Genomic DNA, 8,439 nt, shown 5'->3' on the forward strand with positions numbered 1-8,439 from the left:
TAGCGTCAGGAACAAGAATCCTCATGGGACATCGATTGGTATAATGTCTTTTTGTTCCCCACAACAAAAACACACCTTCCTTGTAGGTGCATCCTGGGTTTTGTTTTCGTCCAGATTTGTAGAATGGGGAACCTATATGTTGGAGCATGGGAGGAGAGCTTTTTTTTGTTGTATTATCCTTTCTTGACTGACGGGATTGTCTTGTTGCACTGATCCAGCTTGGTTTTCGCACTTCTTGAAACGTTTGGCCCTATTCAATTGAAATTCGCTATAGGTGATCATCCAATCACTGATGTTGAGATCTTGAGGACCGCTTTGCATCCTGGTGTCCTGCTATCCATAGTTGTTCTAAGAGCGCATCTGACTTCCATTACATGCTTAGGGTTGAGACTAAGTAGGCTTCAGAGTGCTGGTGTTGGCCTGATTTGGAGACTTCTTATGACACCTATTCACATAGTGTCCTTTATCTCCACAATGGAAACATACTTTGCTTCAGGTGGGAGTATCTAGGCTATTCTTGGACAACCCTTGGGATTCATTATTGCATCGACTACAAGACTTTCTCTCGCCTTCTCGCTCTTGGAACCAAGGATGATGAGCATGGCTCTATTCATGTTGATAAGAAGATCAAAGAATATCTTTTGGGTGATTTGTATGAAGATGGAGGGATGGTCAATGGTACCACTCACGGTTTGAAGCCGTTTTATCACATTCTCAACCTTCTCTTTCGTCAAACTTTGTATCCAAAGAAGGGAGATGTGACCAAGATCCATGGTATTTCAAGAAATATTCTTCTAAGGATGGGTATCGGTGGTAGGCCATTTAGTGTTGGTAACTTCATATGGGTGGAGCTCATTGATGCTATGAAGGATGCAAGGAAGAACCTCCCATATGCTTCACACATCATGTATATCATTGAGAAGGTCACCAAGATCACTTTTCCAAAGGATTGTATCCATGAGCCCTATCGCCCGAAGAAGCTCAAGACATCCTCTAGTGATGGTATAAGTTCATCTCATACCGCCCCACCTCGTGCACCCTCTTCACAATCTCATGGTGGTGGTGGCTCTCGTGTCAAGTCCGTCCTCCGTGCCATCTTCAACATATGCAAGTATAATGCAACGGAGGTGAATGAGATGTGAAGGGAAGTGAAGGAAGTCAAAGAGCACTTACAGCATCCCACTTCTCCTCATTGGGAGTTGCCCGATTTTGATGATCCTTTTGCCGAGTGGGACGCAGCGCAAGAAGAAGAAGAAGAAGAAGAAGAAGAAGAAGAAGAAGAAGAAGAAGAAGAAGAAGAGGCCCCTCCAGCTCTCCGCTCTCACCGTACTCTCTTCTCCCATGGTGAGATCGAAGAAGAAGAGGAGGAGGAGTATGAAGAAGAAGGCGATGATGATGAAGAAGGAGAGGATGAGGCTGAGGACGAAGAAGATGATGAGTAGCTGCTCCTCATGCCTTTCCTTTCTCCCTTTTTGGCGCTTGATGCCAAAGGGGGAGTGAAAGGCTTATCTATCTATGTTCATTTCGTCTAATCGTGTCGTTTTGTAATAACTCTATCCGTGTGGTGGTGGACATGAGAACCTATGTGTGATTGTGGTGTGCTAAATTGAACTTTTAAATTTGTAAGACTATATTTGTGTTAGTGTGATGATATGTCTTGTTTAATATGTAATGTTTGTTTCTCTCTTTCTTAGAATTTGTGATATATCTTGTCATATGCATCACGTCTATTCATGTATTTACACACATATTGTTGTTGCACCCCCACGGATGCTATGATATAGGGGGAGCCTTCACATGTCCTAAAATTTGCGCAATTGGCATTTTAGGCCAAAATTTTTGAAGACAATACAATGCACATCTTTAGGGGGAGCTCTCTATATCATAAGCATTCAAAATCTTTTATCATATACATCTTTTGTAAGTTTTAATTGGGTTGTCATCAATCACCAAAAAGGGAGAGATTGAAAGTGCATCTAGGCCCCTAAGTGGGTTTTGGTGATAATGACAAAATAATTAAAGAACCAATGAGTTTTATGAGTTATGGACAGGTGTTAGTTCCATCAAACAAAAAATGTGACGCATTGTGAACTCCCCAAAAAAAGGGAAAAAGGAAAGCGGTATGGTTCCTATGGCTCTTAAATTCTTTTATGCTTTGAATTTGAGTTTAGGATGCCGTAATATAAAGGGGGACATAAAAATTACTTGTTTGCATAGAAACAGTGCTCAAAAGTCCAAACAAACCTATGAGAGTCATAGAAAGTTAGCCCTAAATATTATGAAATAGAAAAATGTGGAGGGTCCGCACTTTAACGAGTTCTCGGCTAACTGCGTAAGGTCCGCACTTTTCTGCGGAGTGTCTGCATTTGTGCGGAGGTTCCGGACTTATGCGGAGGGTCCGCACTTTCCAGAGAATAACGGCTAGTTTTGAGAGTGGAGTATTTAAACCTCACACCTTTCAATACAACAGCAACCCAGGCATTTCAACTTCGACCAACCTTTAGACAAAAGGTCTCTAGCTCATTGAAAAAGCTCCTTTCTCACTCCCCTTTGTGATTCTTGTTGAGATCTTTGCTAGGATTGAGTGAGATTAAGCAGTAGTGCTAGTGAGATTCAAAGCCATCTATTTGAGCACTCGTTTCTTCGTCAAGCTGGTGGTTTCAAGTTTGTTACTTTTGGTGGTTCGTCCACTTAGATGGCTAGGCGTCGCCCGTTGAGCTCCTAAGTTAGTGGTGAGCCCCGGGACGTTTGTATCACCCCGACAAGTTGAGTAAGAAACCCGAAGCTCGATCTTTGTGGTCGCTTTGGTGAGGATAGGGTTGAAAGAGATCCGGCTCTGTGTGAGCTCCTCAACGGAGACATAGGCACTTCTTTGTGGAGTGGCCGAACTCTGGTAAACAAATTTCTTTTATTTGGATATACTCTCTTGTTTGAATTGAATTCTAGGGTTTAAACCCGATCCATCTTGTTGTAAGGTTTAAGCTGCAGGTAATTGGTCATACAGGTTGACATACATGTACTGGTACTTGGTAACTTGTAAAATTGATACACTTTATCTCTGAGTTTGTTCCAGTTTGAGTTTTCCCCAAAAGTCTGGAGTATCTGCACTTTTCTGCGAAACCTCCTATAAGTGCGGAGGTTCCAGACAAAAGTGTGAAAGGTTCGCACTTTTTCTGATCCGCTGTTTTAAGTTCGCAGAATTTTAGATTTCGCCTATTCACCCCTCTAGGCGACATTTCAATTGGTATCAGAGCCTAACCTCCTACAAGGCTTCACTACTTAGAGGAATTCGAAATGTCAACATCTAGGACAAAGGATCCAAAAGACGTCGGAAGCATGAAGAGTCCAAAAGATGATCCATCGAAGAATGGTGAATATAATGGTAAGGGAAAGGGAAGTGAAGTACCTTTCAATTATGATCGTTTAAATTCTTCTATCAATTACATCTCTGTGCCATCCGAGTGTGCACCGTTCTTTGATGGTACACATTATGCCGCTTGGAGGCACAAGATGAAAATGTATCTAATATCTCTTCATCCAAGTAGTTGGAAGATTGTTTGCACAAGTTGTGACTTGCCAGATGAAGACCAAGAGCTCACTTCCGATCAAGAGCAAAACATGCACCGCAATGCTCAAGCTACAAGTGTTTTCTTAGTGCCTTGAGCCCCGAGAAATTCAACAAAGTAGATGGGCTTGAGGAGGCCAAGCAAATATGGGACACTCTCCAAGTTGTTCACAAATGCACCACAAGCGTGAGAGAGTCCAAGATAGAGTTGCTTGAGGGCAAACTTCTCAAGAAAGAAGAGATTACAAGAGGCTCACACCAAGTGATGTGCTCAGGAGGATACTTGCTCATGAGCTTATGGAGGAGGAAGCAAATGAAGTGAAGATTCATGTTAAACAAAGATCCACCTCCAAAAACAAGGAAATTGCATTCAAGGCAAGCAAGAGCAAATAAGTTCAAGAATCAAGTTCAAGTGAAGATGAGAGCTCCGAAGATGAAGAAATGGCTTTCTTTGTGAAGAGATTCAAGAAATTCATGAAGAAGAGTGGCTATGCCAAATATAAGAGAGATATGCCCAAGAGAAGAACATCTAAGAGGGCATGCTATGAGTGTGACGAAATTGGCCATTTCATAGCCGATTGCCCCAACAAGAAGAAGGGCAAAGACAAGGAAGAGAATAAGAGTAAGCCATTCAAGAAAAACAAGTACAAAACCCACAAGAAGAAATATTCGGGTCATACACACATTGGAGAGGAGTGGGATTCTAATTCCGACTCTGACTCCGATGATGAAGGGGTTGCCACCATCGCCATCCGCAAGCCTACACCAAGAAAATCACTCTTAATGAGTGATGATGATGATGACTTCCCCAAGTGCCTCATGGCTAAAGGCCACAAGGTAAAATCACAATACAAGCTCCTAGATAGTGATAGTGATTACGATAGCGATTGTGATAGCATGTTTAAAGGTTTGAGCAAAAATGCCATGTCTAAATTAAAAGAGCTAATGGATACAATAGAGAGTCATGAGGGGACCCTTGAGAGACAAGATGACTTGCTTATTCTTGAAAAGGAGAGAAACCTTGAACTCGAGGAGCTCCTTGTTAAAGAGAAGGAGAAAGTTGAGAAACTGTCCAAAGATCTTGATTTGGCTAATTCCTCAATTGCTAGTCTTGAGAGTAAAAATTCTACACTTCAAGAGAAATTGTCACATTTGGATGAAGACCATAAAACTCTTGAAGTGCAAATTGATACCCTTAAGAATAGCTCATCCAACTCTAATGATGCAAACTTGCTCTCTAGTGCTTCCACTAGAAATGGTTGCTCTCGTTGCTTTAATATTGATGTAAATACTTGTGCTACTAATGTTGAATCTTTGTGAGCTTTACAAAAAGAGAATAAAAGGCTCAATGCTCTAGTTAAGTATGGGTGCATCAAGACCTACAAATCCAAAGATTCCCTATAAAGACCATTCAAGCCAAAGACAACAAGCAAATGAGAGGGCTTGAGTTTGATCAATACACAAGCAAGCCAAATGGGCGTGTGATGATGAATAGAGTGGAGTGCCTCAAGTTTGTCAAGGGAGCAAGCAAAATAACTCCATCACACAAGTCAAGCAACCAAAGGGCTATGCTTCTATATCTAGTTTTATCCTTCTTATATGCTTAAGAGAAACCACAGTGGTAAAGTGGTTGCTCTATATGTTGATCCCCGTACACAAGATAGAATTATGAAAAGGAATGTGTGGGTACCAAAAGTGCTTGTAACTAACGCTATAGGACCCAAACAAATTTAGGTACCTAAAACAAAGGCATAAACTTATTTTGTAGGCATACTCCTCTGGTGGATCAAGTTGGGTGATCGATAGTGGATGTACAAATCACATGACCGGAGAAAAGAGTATGTTCTCATCATTTGAAGAAGATGGAGCAACACATGAAAACATCATCTTTGGTGATGATGGAAAAGGAGAGTAATAGATTTAGGTAAAATTGTTATTTCTAATGATCATTATATTTTAAATGTTTTGTTAGTCAAGTCTCTTAATTACAACTTGTTATCCGTGTCATAATTATGTGAAATGGGTTACAATTGCGTTTTTACTAACGAGGGTGTGATCATCTCTAAAAGGGAATACGCCTCAATAGCTTTCACCGGTAGGTTGAAGGGTAAACTTTATCTTGTTACTTTTTCAACGGATGAAGTGAAGCCTAAAACTTTCTTGATTGCTAAGTCTAGTATGGGTTGGCTATGGCATCACCGACTAGCCCATGTTGGCATAAGAAATTTGTCTAAACTTCAAAAGGACGAGTACATCCTAGGACTAACAAATGTTTCTTTTGAGAAAAATAGAATTTGTAGTGCTTGTTAAGCAGGAAAACAAGTCGGAGCACCTCACCCCGCCAAGAATGTGATGACAACCACAAGGCTATTGGAGCTTCTTCACATGGACTTATTTGGGCTAATCGCCTACATAAGTATTGGCGGTAACAAATATAGTTTGATTATTGTTGATGACTATTCTCGTTTTACTTGGGTATTCTTTTTGCATGATATAAGTGAAACACAAGCCATATTCAAAAAATTTGTGGGAAGAGCCCAAAATGAGTTTGAAGTGAAATCAAAAGGGTGAGAAGCGACAATGAAAATGAGTTCAAGAACACACAAGTTGAAGTTTCTTGATGAAGAATGGATCAAGCACGAATTCTCAGCACCCTACTCCCCTCAACAAAATGGGGGTTGTCGAGAGGAAGAATATGACTCTCATAGAGTCGGTAAGGATGATACTTGATGAGTACAAGATCTCAGACCAATTTTGGGCGGAAGCAATTAACACCGCATGTCATGCCATCAATCGATTATATCTCCATAAGATCTTGAAGAAGACCGCCTACGAGCTCCTAACTGGTAATAAACCAAATGTATCATATTTTAGAGTTTTTGGTAGTAAATACTTTATTCTAAATAAGAAAGACAAAAGTTCTAAATTTTCTTCTAAGGTTGATGAAGGTCTTATGCTTGGTTATGGATCAAATGCCTACCGTGTTTTCAACAAAACCATTGGTTGTGTTGAAGTCGCGAGAGACGTGACATTTGATGAATATAACGGCTCTCAAGTGGAGCAAGTTGATCTAAATGTTGTAGGCAATGAAGAACCTTCTTGTGAAGCAATCAAAAAGCTAGCCCTTGGTGAAGTTAGACCTGGAAGCTCAAGATCAAAAGGAGGCCGAAGAAGAAGGTGAAAATTCTTCAACTGCTGGCAAAAGTGCGGAGTATCCGCACAATTATGCGGAGGGTCCGCACATGTGCGGACAATCCACAAAAAAGTGTAGAGGGTCCACACTTCACCAGAAAAATCGGAAGAGCCCTACACATGTACAAGATCAAGCACAAACTCAAGGTGGAGATCAAGTATTTGATGAAGATGATACCAAAGGACAACATCATGGCAACATCATGGCAACATCAATCAATCTATCCGTGATGATGAAGATGAAGGACCAATTCAAGCTCATTCTCAAGTGCCTCACCCAAGAGTCCGCCAAAGCATTCAAAGAGATCATCCCGTCGACAACATTCTTGGTGATATACAAAAGGGGGAAACTACGCGTTTTAGAATTGCAAATTTTTGTGAATATTACTCCTTCGTTTCCTCTTTGAAACCTTTAAAGGTACAAGATGCTCTTGGAGATCTGGATTGGGTGATGGCCATGCAAAAGGAGTTAAACAACTTCAAGAGGAATGAAGTCTGGTCCTTGGTGGAGAGACCAAATCAAAACGTAATCGGCACCAAATGGGTCTTCCGCAACAAACAAAACGAGAACAGGATCGTGACAAGGAACAAGGCAAGGTTGATTGCTCAAGGCTTCACGCAAATAGAAGGTTTGGATTTTGGTGAGACTTATGCTCCCGTAGCTAGGCTTGAGTCAATTCGTATATTAGTAGCCTATGCTACTCACCATGATTTCAAGCTGTATTAAATGGACGTGAAGAGTGCGTTTCTTAATGGATCAATCTCCGAATTGGTATATGTGGAGCAACCACCCGGATTTGAAGATCCTAAGTATCCTCAACATGTCTATAAACTCCATAAGGCGCTCTATGGGTTTAAGCAAGTACCAAGAGCATGGTATGAATGCCTTAGAGATTTTCTTATTATAAAGGGCTTTGAAATAGGCAAAGCCGATTCTACTCTTTTTAGAAAAAATATTGATAATGATTTATTTGTTTGCCAAATATATATCGATGATATTATATTTGGTTCTACTAATCAACTCTTTTGTGAAGATTTTAGTAAGATCATGATCAAAAGGTTCGAGATGTCTATGATGGGTGAATTGAAGTTCTTCCTCGGATTTCAAAAATCAAACAACTCAAGGAAGGAACTTTCATATGTTAAACCAAATATATCAAGGATATGCTCAAAAAGTTTGACATGGAGAATGCCAAGCCCATCAAGACCCCTATGCAAGTAAATGGGCATCTCGATCTAAATGAAGAAGGTAAGGCCGTAGATCAAAAGGTATATCGTTCTATGATTAGTTCTCTACTTTACCTTTGTGCATCTAGGCCCGATATTATGCTTAGTGTGTGCATGTGTGCAAGATTTCAAGCCGCTCCAAAAGAGTACCATTTAGTGGCTGTTAAGAGAATTCTTACATATTTAGTTCATACCCCTTACCTTGGCTTATGGTATCTTAAAGGTTCATCCTTTGATCTTATCGGCTATTCGGATTCTGATTATGCTGGTTGCAAAGTGGATTGGAAGAGCATCTTAGGGACTTGCCAATTCTTGGTTAGGTCCTTAGTAGATTGGTCTTCAAAGAAACAAAATATTGTAGCCCTATCTACCGCTGAAGCCAAGTATGTTGCTGCGGGAGCATGTTGTGCCCAACTCATATAGATGTATAGATGAGGCAAACCTTGAGAGATTAT

This window comes from Phragmites australis, chromosome 5, assembly GCF_958298935.1.
Source record: "Phragmites australis chromosome 5, lpPhrAust1.1, whole genome shotgun sequence".
In the NCBI taxonomy this organism is placed as follows: domain Eukaryota; kingdom Viridiplantae; phylum Streptophyta; class Magnoliopsida; order Poales; family Poaceae; genus Phragmites; species Phragmites australis.